This window comes from Alligator mississippiensis, chromosome 12 (genome assembly GCF_030867095.1).
Source record: "Alligator mississippiensis isolate rAllMis1 chromosome 12, rAllMis1, whole genome shotgun sequence".
In the NCBI taxonomy this organism is placed as follows: domain Eukaryota; kingdom Metazoa; phylum Chordata; order Crocodylia; family Alligatoridae; genus Alligator; species Alligator mississippiensis.
This window is the reverse complement of record NC_081835.1, coordinates 61,151,375-61,165,311: the sequence shown is the minus strand read 5'-3', so window position 1 is coordinate 61,165,311 and position 13,937 is coordinate 61,151,375. Positions and strand designations below refer to the sequence as shown.

The 13,937-nt window shown below is 47.9% G+C and overlaps 1 protein-coding gene across 3 annotated transcripts in view; it reads left to right on the top strand.

The window, feature by feature from the left end:
• FAM163B (family with sequence similarity 163 member B) overlaps positions 1-13,937 on the top strand; it is a 52,723-nt gene that overhangs the window by 9,133 nt on the left and 29,653 nt on the right. The window contains exon 2 of one of the 3 annotated variants that reach the window (XM_019501024.2): positions 10,725-10,805. The exons of the other annotated variants lie outside the window; for them this stretch is intronic. The gene's annotated coding sequence lies outside the window, so the exon portion shown is untranslated. The remainder of the gene's footprint in view (positions 1-10,724; positions 10,806-13,937) is intronic. 3 annotated transcript variants of the gene reach the window in all.

The following is a 13,937-nucleotide window of genomic DNA, read 5'->3' as shown; positions in this document are numbered from 1 at the left end:
AGCATCAGCACGCACCTCAGACCAGTGAAGTGCGGGGCAAGGCTCGGCTCCCAAAGGAAAGGGCAGTACACAGGTTGCTGGGAGATGAAGCATTCGCATCCCTTTTTTCTTCCTGCTGACCCAGTGATCTGCTGGGCTAAAACGGATCAAACATTACTCCAGATAAGAGCCCTTGAAAGTCGGCACCACTCAGAGATGTGAGTTGGCACCACTCACAGAGACACAGCAGAGATGTGCAGTGGCCCTTGTAAGTGATGATATGCAAACTTCATTTACGCCGCTGCATGTCCTGAATGGAGCAGGCTGCGTGTACTGAAGTGCCGTTTCGGTCCCCAGATGTGCAGACTCCAGTAAGCAAACGGCACTTGTAGTTATAAGGAAATATCTACTTGAAGGGGAGTTTTTCCTGGGAAGAATATGACTTAACTGCAGAGTGGTTTTCTTTGTCTAACCCTGTTTTTCTGTCGTCTCTCAAACGTGTTTTTTCAAGCCATTCCTGGTGGATGCTATAATATCATGCACAATGATTGCCGATGACAATTTAGAAGGTGCATGCATCACAAAAGGATGCTAATTATCCAGGTGCAGCTAGCCAGCACCCGGCTTAGGTAGAGGTAGTTGTTTTGCAGTGCCAGTGAACCTGGATTTAACTCAGTCCCTAGCTCTGCGGCAGACCTCCTGAGCTTGGGCATGTCACCCCATCTCTCTGTGCCTTGCTGTCCCATATGTCTCACTGCTTGCTTTCCCCTACATTTTATATTCCTTCTGGTTGCATCAAAATTTGTTTGAGGCTGGAAGTTGCCTCCCAAGCATATGTACAATACCTGGCACGGGGGTATATTCCTTTCTCGTGGGATCTCAAGACTCAACTGCAAGGGGACCACCAAGTCTTAAGCAGCGCTGAGATCCAGGGCTTCCAGTTTTCCCCAGCTTCATAATGGCCAAGGTGTGGGGGTGTGGGGGGAGCTGGCATTTGGTTTTACTTTCCATAAGTGAATCAAAGAGGGTTGGTTAGACCACTCGTCAGCACGGGACATTGCAGACAGCTAGCACGGCTCTCAAAGACCACTGGGTGGTTGAATCCCATAGGACCCAATGCTGGGAGAGATGCAGCTGATGCTTATGCTGCTGCGGTAAGCCACTGCCTTGCCCTTCAAGAGAGGGGCTGCGAGGAGGCAGAAGGGCTGGGGCTGGCACAGCAATAGGGGGTCAGGCCCTGTGGCCACTGTCACGGTCGAGCTCGGCTCCTTTTCCTTAGCATGGCAGCAGCTGTCGGGACACTGCTAAACTCAACACGTCCCCTAGCGGCAGCCTGCGTGATCTGTCCAGCATCACCCTGGAACAACAGGGAGACGGCTGGATGGTAAAGACAGTTCCTCCCCGAAACATTTCACCTGATTGATGGCCCTTGGCAAACGTCCTGTCAGGAGCCTCTCCTGGAGCACAAAAAACTGCCGCAACGTGACTCCGCACGAACTTTCTCTGGTTGAACTCGGAAGCAACGAGATGATACAAGATGCAGAGCCTACATGTGCTTGAACTGGTGTCTGGGCTGCGTCTTGGGAAAATCACAGCCTTGGCATAGAGAAAATCCAGGATCTAGTATCCACAGTGTCGGGCTGGACTGGGATTTGCAGAGAGGCCAGGTACAAAGCCCCTGTGTGGAAGGATCAAGGCTGCATCTGGTTTTGTTCAATGCTGCTCCCTCTGGGTAATTAAGGACTAGAAAGAAAAGGCTCCGAAGGGGAGCTGCTAATTATCCTCCATTTGAAAGATTATTGGTGCGATGCAGGGGGAAAATGGAGTGGTGTGGGAGTGATCAGTTGGAGGACACTTAACAGTCGATTTTGGGTTTCTGTTTTGCTGGGTTTATTTATTATTATTATTATTATTATTATTGCTGCCAGCAGACAGAAAAGCAGTAGGGGAAATTTTCCAAACTTTGGTGTTTCTTTGGGGATTGTTTTCTCTGTATGCGAACAAGGAGGAAGGAGCAGGGTGAGCCTGCGTCCCTGGCGGGGGCACATGCAGGGTGGCAGACATTCTGCCAGCCTTTTGTCTTAGGAGAGAGCAGAGTGCACCACTGAAATCACTTTGTATTCAGACATGTTTGAGGCACTTCAAAGGATTTTCTGAAAAACCCTACAGGTGACTTTTTTTTTGTGTTCCCAGCTTTGGTGCATGTAAGATCCCACATGCAATTGAAGTCACTTTTAAACCTTGCCTCAACTTCAGCGGGAGCCAGAGGTCTCCAGTGCACGATTCAGAGCTGCGTGCTTGAAAAACGTGGCTTGCTGTTGCTGTGAAAACGCATGAAGTGAAGCTTTATCTCCTGGGAAGCTTGACTTCCAGCTCCGAGAGAAGCCTGGAGTTGCATTGGAGCTGCTCACCTGATCTTAAAGTCAGGCGGCTTTGTCTTTGCTGCTCTTTCAACTCCAGCTGAGAGCACTCCTTTTCTCAGCTGTATCAGCACGCCCTTTGTGAACCTCCTGGCAGGAGCTGGGGATTTCCTCCAGCCAGACACCCTCAACCTCTGCTAAGAGATGCAAAATCTAGCTATGCTTGACATAGGCGCGATGTGCTGATTCAGCAGTTATTCCTCATCCAGACTTGGCACGTGGGGTAGCACAAAAGTGCAGTCGCCTTCTCTATCTGAATATTTTTTCCCTGCTTTGGGTCTGTGTTGTTCTTTGCTAAATAAACCTGTCCAGGATGTTGTGAGGATGCCAGGAGAGTCTACTGGGCATCTTTGCAAAGCATGAAGGGCTGGGCTTAGTTGTTCTCCGGTTGCCTTTTTAAAACATTAGTCTTCATGGTTAAGATACTCAGTTTAGTAAGTAAAATTGGGGGGAGGGGGTGAAAACTTTGGACATGCATGAGCAATAATAAAAATAGTTTGCCCATACATATCAAAACCAGTAGTGATGGGGGGCAGGCTGTAATTGTTCTGATATGGGAATAAGCAAACCTTGCAATCATCAGCTGGTACTGTCAGTCTTAGCAGGTAGGGCTCATTAGGAGGAAAGAGTTGTGAAAGCTTTTAGTAATAGATGCATTTATTTACCTGTCTCCAAAAGCTGCAGCTGCACCAGTCCAGGAAACCCCAAGTAACAGAGACTCCTTTAGCAGAAAAACTTCCTAAACTATACCAGCTTTGCTTCCTTGACCTTCATTTTTGGAGCTTCGTTCCGAAAGCTCTGCTCCCAGGAAGGCTGTACAGACCATCCGGCAGGGGGTGAAGAATGCGCGCGCTTATTGTGCTCTCCGGGGCTTTGTCTCCTGGTCGGACCCATCCCTGATGCCACTCCTGAGCTGCTGAAGTGGGAAGAGCCCAGGGGTGCAGCAGCTGGTGAGCCAGCGAGCTGGGTTTGGGGCAGGGAGCGCTGTGCGCCTTTGTAACTCGGCTCTTTGGGCTGTGCCGTTAAATGGCTAAAGCAGCCAGCCAGAGGAGGGACAAGAACCCATGTGTCCTACCCGTGTGCAATGCACTCACCATACTTTGCTTCCTGGCCCAGGTCTCTGGCTTGGTAGCTACGGGGCCCAGGTCTCTTGGCTGTCCAGGGACCCAGGAAGAGTCGAGGGGCCCCAGGGGAGGGCATGGCCTCATCGCTGAGCATGGAGACTTGCCATCAGTGGTAAAACCTGGGTTCGTGCCCAGTAAGAGTCATGGGGCTAGGAATTGGCCCTCAAACTGGTGCCTATTTCCATCCCTGCAGAAGGGTAGTAACTGCTTACTGGTCACTTAGTTTTTGGCCTTTCTGTTAAGATCATATTAGCTGTTTCTATCCATCACAAGAGGCATCACCTGTGAAGGTGCATTAAAACAAGACTTGAGCCAGGACGGTGTTGTACTGAGGGGCAGGCTCATGCAAAGGCTGGGTGAAGTCTGCTCTTTCCTCTGGAGACTCTTACAGTCTTGGGTGGCCGATTGCACTGCAAGAGCAATAGGGCCTTGGTGAACGTGCGGCACTGGCTCACTGAACAAGCCCTTGCCTGGCACCTTGGGCTCTTGCCTCTGCTGCACGTGCTGGTCCTCCTTTTACCCTAAGACGGATGGATGGAAAATTCAGGCATTGAGATTGAGAGCAAGCAGAGCCCTCCCCTCGCACACTTCTGCACAGGCTGCTGAGCTCCGGTGGGGTTTGTTCTCCCTCGGGCCCTCCCGCTCTCATCCCCGCGCTGGCCCTGTCCCCAAGGGACAGTCATGGAGTCGGCCTCTCTCTGCCGATCGGCTCCTCGTTCAGACAGATTTTATCATACGTCAGTCTCGTCTGCTTCCCGAAGCCTGTACCAATTCTTGGCTTGCACGAGTCTAATGTTTAATTAGCGAATGTTTGGAGCATGCTAATCATTATATCATTATCAATGGGCCTCTCTAGCTTCGATGCCTCACTTCAAAGGCAGTGGTTGCAATGGGCCGATGCTGATGCTGGGATACAAGCTATCTAACATGTAATTTGATGTCTGAGCTATGTTGTCTCCAGGAACAGTCAATATTTTATGCCTCTGATCTAAGCAGCTCTCTTCCACCTGTGTAGTTTTAAGTAGATTTTTTGTGTGTGTGCATGCCTTTCTTGTTTGCTTGTTTTCAGATGATCCATAGCAATTGTAATGGCGTGTTTTGCTCAGCTTTTTACCCATAAGTTGATATTTCCAGGTAAAGTTTGCACTCTCTCATCCTCACCCCCCAACCACTGTCATGGGAGAAACTGTGATTGAATTAAGGTGAGGATAAAAGTCAAATGTATTGGAAAGGTTTTAGTATCAGTTGCAAGGGACTATTGCCGGTGGTCCGTCTCCCACGTTATGTGCTTATTAGAAATCTGTAGCATGAACGGATTCTGCAATGAGAAGAAATCCTGTGTTCACCAGCAGTGTTGAAGACCGCGTGTATTTTCATGGGATAGTAGAGAAATTTGCTGCAGCACAAACTTGCCTCATCACTCGCCTCCTGCCATACTGCCTGCCACCGGCTCTGGGTTTCTGACTGGCCCTCCTACCGTGGTACACGTGACCAGGGGAAACGTGAGCCAGCCACAAGGCCAAAACCACCTTGACCCTTACACAGGGAAATTCTTCCAGTAAAAAGTGCCGAGCTGCTGCTCTCCCCAGTTCCCGCTGGAGTGGCAGGCTCTCTGCCTTGGAGCTGTATCTGCCTGGGACAAATGCCTGCCTTGGAAGTGTGGGTTGTAGATGGATTGCAGCCAGACGCAGCAAGCTAGAGGATGTTTTCCCAGCCTTGCAGTGCCAACAGCATGCACGCACCAAGCCTCTGAAATGGTGCATGGTCCCAAATCCCTGTTCTCTGCATGGCTGTGTTGTAGGGATGGAGTGGGGTTTGGGGGTTTTTTTTCCTTTCTTGCCTCATGCACATCACAGCTCTGCTACCTTATTGGGATGTAATAAGAAAAAAAATGCAGCTGGTTTATATAGATTTTTTTTTTTTTTTCCCATTTGGCAGGTTGAACCTGTGCTTCTATGAAAACAGCTTAAAGCTGTAGCTATGGAAACCCCCTGCAGATTTATTTTTTATTATTTATTTCTTTACGAATTTATTTTTCTTTTTTTTAGAATTTTTCTTTCTCCCGAATCACCTGGGGACAGGGTTGCAAACACTCATGTATCTTCTGCGGGAAGACCCCAGTGATTGAGCTCTACCCTCAGAGGGAAGGGGCAGAAACCATGTTGGGGTTATTTTTTGGTTTGGGTTTTATTTTTTAATCCCAGGCACTCATTTGGGCTGAATATCAAACCTCATGAGCTCGTGTGACACAGGGATCATGGTGCACTTGGGAAGCAGGTGAATGGCAAAGAGAAGTCTGGTGGATATGAGAGAGTGCAGGCAGGAGTGAAGCAGGGTGGGAAGGAGCAGAGAGGCAGACAAAGCTCATGCAGAGGAATGAAGTCAGTCTCTCCCAGCTCCGTCTGGGACAGGCTGCCTTTCTGAAGGGCTCTGCTCGCCCAAGGCCAGTGGCCAAGCACCCACTGACAAGCCGTGAATGGTGTCCTGCAGCGGGGGTAGGCATGGGGGGAGAGAGAAGGGGTGGCATTTGCTCAAAAGTCCCCAACCAACTGAAGGCTTCATTGTCCAGAAGGCACAGCCTCTTGTGAAAGCTGCCACTTCCACCACCATGGCTAGGACCCCATCTACGAGCAGGAAAGGGCTGCCTCGAGAGGTTGCCTCGCCATGCCACGTTCCTGGGGTCCCGAGAACGAGAGCGTCTCGGGCCTTATGCTTCAATTTTGCAGATGAGCCACTTCCCAGTATCTGGCTTCCTTGTGTCCAAGATCGCTCCAGGTGCCTCCAGTTTGGTTCAGACCCAGGTTGTAACAAGGCAACTGGCTGCTCATGACCTCGCGTTGTACAACAAGAAGGTCCCGTTTCTGCGTGAAGAACAGAACTTGGTGGAGGCCAGGCTTTCAGGGGCTGGAGAGACCTGCTGGCCTGTTTTCTTTGTACTTGCTCCTTATTGTCATGTAACTCAGTCCGTGGGCACGTGAAGGGGAGACGCTGGGAACCCCCCAGCTGCCCCGGGGGGAACATAGCCACAACTGCAAGATGCAGCCCCTTACACCAAAGTAAATCTGCACTAACCCAGAACATCCTATTCCAGTTCCAACCCAGGGTAATTCCTTCCCAGCACAGCTCTTCAGGTGCCCCATGCTATGCTTAGGCAGGGCTTTTGCTTCAAGTTTTCCCGTCTCATTGCACCTCCATTCATGCAGTCGATGGCAGTTAAAAAAAAACACAACCCACCCCAGTGAGTTGAGGAATGGGAAGAAGATAGCTCTTGAATGCATGTCCCAATGGGTGGTATCGGACTGGCTGTTTGTGATGCCATGTCCATATCATTTATGCCCTTGGGGTTTGGTAACAAGCTGTGTGTGCTTTTAACCTTTTGGGTATCGTCTGGGTCCAAGTTGTGCTCTTATGGGTAAAAAGGCATCATTTTGACTGCTTGCAGGAGCACATAATTTTGTTTCTAGTGGACAAGGAGCTATACTCTCCCTTGGCAGCAGTATAAAAATGTAAGCCAAGGGCTGAATGGGCCAAGAGGTGAGGGTTTCCTTCTTGCTCTCCCCTGAGTCACGATTTTAGATAAGCTTGCATTACTTACGCTGTACCTGTGCTGAGGATATGGGAGGGCATCAGGCTTGGGAGCTGTCAGGCTTGGGACATTTGCACCAACAAAATGAAGTTTGCTTGGGTGTGGGGGTAATTGTTCCCTTTGTTCTGAGACGGGAATCTCACTTCATAATAGCAAGGGAGGCGAGACGCGCAGACTTTGCAAGTACCTTCAACTACCTAAGCTCTCTCTCCCCTTGTAACTCCACCCTGAGCTGTGCCCTCTCCTAGAAATACAATGCCAGGCGGGTCTTATTCCCCAACAGAAACCTACACTGCGTTTGTCCTTTAGGTCCCTGTCCTGCTGATCCATCAGCCTTGCCCTTCGTGACCTTCACAAGGACCATCAATGAAGGGAGGGTGCAGTGGGGAAACGTTGGCACAGCGGAGGGAACAACCAACACATTTTGCATTCCAGTGGCTGGTCTTCTCCAGCGGCTGTGAAGATCCTTGCTCGGTTTCTGGCTCTGCTACTGACTCGGTCGCAAGCTTGACGAAGTCATTTAGGGTCAGATTTTAAAAGATGCCTAATTCCCATAATTACCTGTAGACAAGGTTCTTTGGGTAAATCTGATCTCTTTTATTAGACCAGTTCAAACAATTGGAAAAATTATTTGCAAAGTTTTGGGTACAAATGCCCTTTGCCAGGTCCTCAGCCTGAAGAAGGGTATTTGTACCTGAAAGCTTGCAAAGAAGAACTTTTCCAATTATTTGAGTTGATCTAATAAAAGATATCAAATTCACGCAAAGAACCTTGTCTGCCTGTGTCCTTAGACTGACACGGCTACAAGCTACGCCCCCATAAATGCCAGTTGAACTCTAGTCCTCACCAACTAGTTTCCCTAGTCATAAAATGGGTGTTATATACGGACACCCTCCCTTTCCAGTTGGTCACAAAGGTTAATTTCCAGGAGCCAAATGCTAGTTAGCAATGAAGACAAGGCCCTTTGGGTAAATCTAACATCTTTTATTCGACCAACTCAAATAAAAGATATCAGATTCACCCAAAGTACCTTGTCTGCCTCTGTCCTTAGACCAACACGGCTGCAATCTGCACCCCTGTTAGCAACAGGCACTCTTTGTTAGCATGGGCCCCGGCTGTCAGATCTTGCCCCACGGAAAGTCCCAACAACTGAATCAAGATGTGACAATATAAGGAACAAGGGGAAGCTGAACAGGGGTGTCCAGATTTCATCCAGAGCTTGTTTGTTTGACTGACTCTCACATCATTAATAAAAGGCCGCCACGGGCAAAAGTATGTTATCAAAGTGCTCTGAGTCGAGGCAGCTGCCTGTACCGTGGGTGTTGGCAATTGCAAGCTCCTCTGGGGAGAAGAGTCCGTAGGACAATCCCAAACCATGCAGGCAAATCCTCCATCCATATCGTCCTTCAAATACTAACTCCCTGACTCACCAGACTGGAGCACTATAATTTACTTGGAAATTGCAGCCATTGCAAGAGACTAAACCTCTGAACCCCCGTCTCTCCGAGGGAGCCATAAACACTTAAACATTGTCTTCAGTGAAATGGTCCCAATCTCCCACTGGCTTGAATGGCATCTTGGAAGATGGGTAGCATTTAGCATGTGTTTCCCTTATAACAATCTGGAAAGTATCTTCAGCGGGTTTCCTGCAGGTAGCTTGGCCACAGCAGCATACCTCCTTAAGTACTCTCTCAATCTCTGTCTTGTGCAGTACAGACAGGACATAGTCTCCCTGCTTTCCTCCCCGCTTCAGGCTTTTTCTCCTTCAGACATCCCCTGCAAGGACCGCTCGGAGCAAGCAGAGCTAGGATCTGTGCGCTACCGCTCCAGGCTTCTAGCAAGGGAAAGGCGTCCATCTGTCCCCACTGTAGTGTATATTGTCCTTTGGCAACTCCCAAAGCATTTCTGAATAGCAAGGCAGGCCATGGGTCTAGAGAGACTATTTCACCAACCACTTAGGTGCAGCCACCTCTGAGATTCAGCACAGGAGGTGCTTGGCAGCAAACGGCATCACTGCACGCAGGAAAACGGGTCTCATTGTGTGAAACAAGAGTTGTCCCTGAACGGCTAGGGTGATGGCCACTTACCCTCTGGGCTCTTCAGAGAAATAATCTGGGGCTATATTCTCACCCCAAAGTGGTCAGGACCTCTGCTACTACAGGACAATGAATAATTGGTCCTGCCTGGTACTGGGTTAGCAATGCAAGTGAAACAGGCCTCTTCTCCTGTCTTCTTTTCTCTCTTCTCTTTTCACCAGCTCGCTTCCACTCAGCACTGGATTTTGTAAGGCGAGAGAATTTTTCCTTTCTGGGCAGCAGGACATTCACCTCGAGTTGTTTTGCATCCGTTCGTTTAAGCCCAGAAAATGAGTCTGGTGCTATACAAGGAGTTCCCAAGTTGTGTGCTAAGTGATTAAGAAGCAGATACACCTACAGCAAGGATTTGTGTCTGAGGCTGCCTTAAAAATGTTCTTGCTAGGAATCCTCCCTGTGGATCAGGACAGAGGAAAATGCACCAGAGCAAGAAGACTATGTGAAAAAAGTAAGGAGGGAGCTCATCTGCCGGCTGATGCATCCCCTGGTCTGCATTTGGGCCTGCAGACCCTGACTGCTGATGGGTCTAAGCCCAGGGTGGGCAAAATGCGGCCCAGGGGCCGGATGCAACCCGCCAGGCCATTCTATCTGACTCGCGGGGCCCCTAAAAAGTTTAGAAAATTAATATTTATCTGCCCCTGGCTGCCTGTTATGCAGCCCTCAATGGCTTGCCAAAACTCAGTAAGCGGCCCTCCGCCCAAAATAATTGCCCACCCTTGGCTAAGCTGAACTTCTGCAGAGTTTGGGTCTTTCCTCTTGGGGTTTGGTCTGGGTTCAGCTTTAGTTGGGAAGCTATATGAGGGCCGTGTAATATCTGCAGTGCATTCTCTGGATAAAATACCAGACCTTTCACTCAGCTCGTCACTTAAACCATACACCTACCTTTGGCTGGCTTTGCCTGCTGGCTCCCTGGCCCGGGTGCGTGTCTGAGCTCAGTCGCTGCTTTCTTCTCCCATCCTCCCTCTACAAACCAATCTGTCTCGCATCAAACTTTCTACCGTCATTACAAGTCTATCTTCCTCCTTCCTTTTTTTTCTTCAACCTGTAATTTCAGTCTTCAGGAATCTGACACATTTGGTCTTTATATCTAGTGAGTTTTCTTATCGTTCTACCCCAAAAAGTAACAGGGATGTCAGCGTCCACTTGTTCCGTCGTCTTCGAGCCGGCTATCTGAGATGCACCGAGTCGAGTAGGCTCATCTGCGACTTCATTCATGGGTTCAGTCTGTTCTTCCTCATCGTTTCTCCCTCTGACAGTCAATTTAGTGCCCATCAAATCCCTCCTGTTTCCTTTATAACTATCTCTTCTCTCTCCGCAGTATAAGATCCAGAGCAATGTGGGCATTAAGCACTTTTGCAGGTTTCCGTGCCCCTCTCTGACACATGCCCAACAGCCTCTCTGTTTTCCAGAAAGAGATTTTTTTTTTTTGAGTTACAAGCTTTTAGATCTACTTTGTCAAATAACATCCCAAATATTTGATTTCTGTCAGCACCACTTTACATTTGCTCGTATTCATTCACAGATTCCTTCCACGACCTCTGCTGAAAACTCTCCTAAGCCTCTCCGCAATCCTGTCTGCTTTTCCCCTATGCCAGTCTCTCACGTACGTACCATTCAAAACCTTTCTCTTTCCTGGAAGTCTGTTGCATTATTCCTTGATATAAATTAGGAGGTGAGCGGATGCCAAGAAGAACGGGTAAACTTGTACTGCTGAATGGTGTACTGAATGGACAACGTCCTGAACTTTTGTCATCCAAAGGCACTTGTGAGAATTCACTGCTGGCGTCTAAGACTGTGAAACTGTAGCTTTTTGCTGATTTACTAGTGAGTTCATCTACTGTGGGCAATTGCAAATGGTTCCCTTCTTACTGCTTTGTTCAAACTTTTAAATCCAAACATGTCCTGAGTTCATCTCACTTCAATTGGTGCATATTAAGCATCAAATGGATTCACTTGGTAGGTCCTCGCATTTGTGTTAACTTTTAACTGTTCCATGTAGGGCAGTCTGGGTTTTACTTTATGCCTCCATGCCAGGAGAATTTTACAAGGTACATGTGCTACAGGGGGTACTTGCAAGCTTATTGTTATGGTGCATTTACCTCCCAAACCCCCTAAGCTTTCAATATATCCCATAAATAAATCCCAGTCATTCTCTGTTTCCTTCTTTACCATATTGATTTTTGTGCATTAAATTCAAACTAGTCACAGCTGGTAAATTCAGCATGGCCTGAGAGTCTCATTCTGCCCACCAAAACACCAGTGTTGTTTTCTTATTCCGATATTCAAAAGAGCATTTACCCCATACTTGCAGTACAGGTCATTAGCTGAACGCTGGAGCTGCAAAGCTTCAGTCCTTAAAATGCTGCCTAGTTTTAAAGACATCACATGAACCAGTGCCCCTCTATCAGTTTTTAAACTCTCAAATGTTTGGATGTTAACAAGGAGATCCACTTTCCGGTCATCCTTAGGAAGCTCAGCACTCAAAATGCCAAGGAACGGATCTTGTCAGTGCCTCTCTGTCTCTTAAAGAGTTAACTTTTTGTCGCCCTGAGGCTTTTCTGTTCAGATTTGCACATTTTGGTAAAATGATTGCATTTGCCACATCTGCGGCCACAGTGAAAACACGTAATTGCCTCTGACTTGTTCCTTTATTCAATTTTTTTTTTGGTCTAAAGCTTATATTGGCAGCAGGACACCTTCCAGTCTCTGACAGCACCCCTGAGTTTTATTAAATATAAGCTTATTGGGCAATGCATATACATGTCTTTTTCTGGTTCACCCTGTCCTTTAAAAAAAAATTGCCATCATTTTCTCTGCTTGACATGTCATAGCATATTCAAGGCTAAAATCAAGTCTTCCTCCACAATCTTTTCCCATAATGAGCCTGATGCTTCCCTACACACAATGTGATCTTTAATGAGGGCTTCACGCAGTTCCCCAAACTCACAGGTCTCAGCTGCCAATTTCCTCTCCATCACATATTGGTCTATATTTTCCCCTTCTGCCTGGCTTCTGGAGAATAATTTAAGCTTTTAACATTTTTCCTTGGAGCACAGCATGCCTCAGACCTACTCATTCAGGCAGGTACCCTGCATCCTCCAATTGAAAGGCATTAAATATTTTTATTGCTTCCACATCTACCACGTAAAGGGAAAAAAGTCTCTTTGCAGCTGTTCTTTTTTTTTTTTTTTGTCTGTACCAGGTGCAATGCAAGGCAAGTCAGGTGATTGCTTCCACTTCTCCAGCTTCCTGCTGCATTTCCTTTAGCTTGTACCTAGCCTGGAGGCTTTAGCCGCTTCGTTGGCCCAGTCTCATGTTTAGCATGTTTTCTGTTCTGGCATGTGCAACACATATCCAAAATACCAGACGCTTCTAATTGACATTAGGCATTTTATTCAGCTTGCTGTTTGCACTATGTGGTCAGCCTTATGTGAACAGCTCTTCAGACCAGGAGTGCATCTGATCTACTTTGCTGCCTTCCTGTTCTCCCAGACCCCATACAACATGCTCTTGGTTCCCATCTAATGCTCCTGCTCCCCATTACAGCTGAACTGTCCTGCCAAGAGCAGCTTCTCTCTGCTTTGCTGCTGGGGCCGAGCCATTGGGTTTTCTCAGTGCTGTGCATTCTTCTTGGTGGTTTTGTTCTTGCTTTGAAACCTGGAGAGTCCCTGACAGCAGGGGTTTGAATCCCAGCTGGCCTGACTCAATCTTGAATCTTTCCAAAGCAGTACAGTGAGTCCTAGGCAGTTTCCTATGAGCAGACCTCTTGGGTCTGCATAACATTGGGTCCCTTGCTCTTAAGTATATGGTGCTGAAAGAACTGAACCTAGGAGCATCAGTGCGACTGGCTTCTACTGTCGTCTCTACTGGCCAGAGATGGAGAAGCTGGCATTAAACCCTTCCACGCACACAAAGCACCAACATCTTGGCTCCCCTCTAAAACATCATTGAAGTGCTCCCTCTAGTTTCCAGTGTATCACTTTAAAATAGTCTGGCATGTTCCCCATTTGCACAGCAGCTTGCACAGCGGGGACCTCATCTATGATCAGGTTTCCTAAATGCTAATGAATGGCAATGCTAAGCCACTCTCGAGTCTCCCTGTGCCTGATGAAGGGTGTTTGTGTCTGAAAGCTTGCAAAGAACTGTTTTCCAACTACTCAGTTCAGGTGAAACAGTAACTTAACTGACAGGTACTCTGACCTGGGACTCTGACAGCCCATGGGAAGAAAAAAGTTAAAATAGAAATATTAATCAAGTGGCCTAAGAAGCTGTCCATATTCCTACTCTCCTAGCTAGCCCTGTCTGACCCTCCAGTTGTTCTTCACTTGATCTTAGAAAAGCTCTGGAAGAGTTTTTAAACTAACACATCCCAAAACACCAGTCCTCCCCACTTCTCTTCAGTGAGGGAAGAACCTGGGGTGGACTCTTTCTTTTGGATGGACCAACTTCTAAAGGGGGACGGAGATCCATACTCCTCTAGTGCAAGTTGCATCTCCTATCGGGATGCTCAGAGTTGGCTTTGCAAACAGTTCTTGAGACTTACTTAGAATAAAAAGGTTTTAAATAATTATTTGTTGCTGCCATTATTGGCACTAGACCCACCACTGCCGAAAGGACCTTTCCAAGGTGAGCCGAGAAGTCCCAGAGTGACGTATCAGGCCTCTTTCTAAGGCAGCTCCGTGCTCCTGAAGCCGGCATTGCAAAACGAGCATTGCCAGAAGGTTTTGGCATGGTA